This window comes from Hyperolius riggenbachi, chromosome 9, assembly GCF_040937935.1.
Source record: "Hyperolius riggenbachi isolate aHypRig1 chromosome 9, aHypRig1.pri, whole genome shotgun sequence".
In the NCBI taxonomy this organism is placed as follows: Eukaryota; Metazoa; Chordata; class Amphibia; order Anura; family Hyperoliidae; genus Hyperolius; species Hyperolius riggenbachi.
In genome coordinates this window covers 141550223-141551851 of record NC_090654.1, presented here as the reverse complement: position 1 = coordinate 141551851, position 1629 = coordinate 141550223, and the positions used below count along the sequence as shown (strand labels likewise).

Below are 1629 nucleotides of genomic sequence, written 5' to 3'. Positions count from 1 at the left end.
CAAATCAGCATTTTATCAGGCTGCTAAGAGTGGGCCTACTGTCAGTTCACTATACAATGTAACCAGCTTAACCATTACAGGACCCCTCCCTGTTAACAGACCAACAGACATTTTAAAACCTCCCCCATTGCCTCCGCTACCATTCCCGAATGTGCAATTCCCCCCACCACGTTTACCACTGGGACTCACAGGGCCGTGATTGAGGAAAGGGAAGAATCCTTCCCTGAACCAGTCAGAATGCCCATAAGGCAAAGATCGTGGCTTCATCCAAAGCCATAGTTATAGTAGGATTACTTTTTCACTATGTATGGCATGCTATATTTGCATACTGTATATGGGCTTGTAATAAGTGGCGGACGCAAATCTGAAAAAATGCACCTTTATTTCCAAATAAAATATTGTCGCCATACATTGTAATGGGGACGTAATAACTGGGACAAGTGGGCAAATAAAATACATGGGTTTTATTCACAGTAGCTTGTTTTATTTTAAAACTATAATGGTCAACAGGGATGCTCATCCGGATTTCGGATATCCGGGTAACCTGGATATCCGAACTTTTTTATGGTATCCGATTCGGATTCGGATTCCGGATTTTTTTTTAAATCCGAATAGCTATCTGCGGATATTTGGACACATGACACGGATATCCATGGATATTGCAGATATCCGGATCTGAAATCGATTACAAAGTAAAGAACCCTCCTCCTCCTCGTTCATGGATCTTGTCTTCCAGGGATTTGTAGGATGTCAAAAGCAAGCTCACATACATTGGCCAGGAATCGAACCCAGGTCAACTGCTTGGAAGGCAGCTATGCTCACCATTATACTGCCACACAGTGAATGCTTTGCTGTAGGAAAAAGTGGTGTTAAACTTCTTGGAGAAGACTTACATCCTCCCTCCAAAAGACACACATACATCCCCATAAAATCATTTAGCAGAAACTGCATGCACAGTCTCTGTGGCACAATTGGTTGACGCATATGTCTGTTAACCGAAAGGTTGGTGGTTCAAACCCAGACAGGGACGGCCTTTCCTTTTGTGTTCAACAGATGTCCGAAGAGAACCCCAGATAGCCATGTAGATTCATCTCTCTCTCTAGTAGGGATGGTCACGCTTTCTGCGGAATTGTATCATTCCGTTCCGTCAGAACGGAATTGCTTTTTCAATGCGGCGGAATACCGAAATTGCCTGTGAAGTCCTGCCGGTATCTGTTGATGGTTTTAAGCTCAAAATTCAGTTAAATGGGAGAGGGAGAGGGAGAAGGGAGAGAGGGAGAGAGAGAGAGAGATGAATCTACATGGCTATCTGGGGTTCTCTTCGGACAACTGTTGAACACAAAAGGCAAGGCAATCCCTGGGTGGGTTTGAACCACCAACCTTTCGGTTAATAGCCAAATGCGCTAACCAATAGCGCTACAGAGACTGTGCATGCAGTTGCTGCTAAATGGCTATCTGGGGTTCTCTTCGGACAACTGTTGAACACAAAAGGCAAGGCCGTCCCTGGGTGGGTTTGAACCCCCAACCTTTCAGTTAGCAGACAAATGCGCTAACCAATTGTGCCACAGAGACTGTGAACACAGTTGCTGCTATATGATTTATGGGGATGTATGTGTGTCTTTTGGAGGG

General features: G+C 44.7%; 1 non-coding gene across 1 annotated transcript; it reads right to left on the bottom strand.

The window, feature by feature from the left end:
* Positions 1-1352: 1352 nt before the first annotated feature.
* On the bottom strand, positions 1353-1426 carry TRNAN-AUU (transfer RNA asparagine (anticodon AUU)). Its single transcript has one exon. It is a non-coding gene; the product is annotated as a tRNA-Asn (tRNA).
* Between the last annotated feature and the right edge of the window lie 203 nt (positions 1427-1629).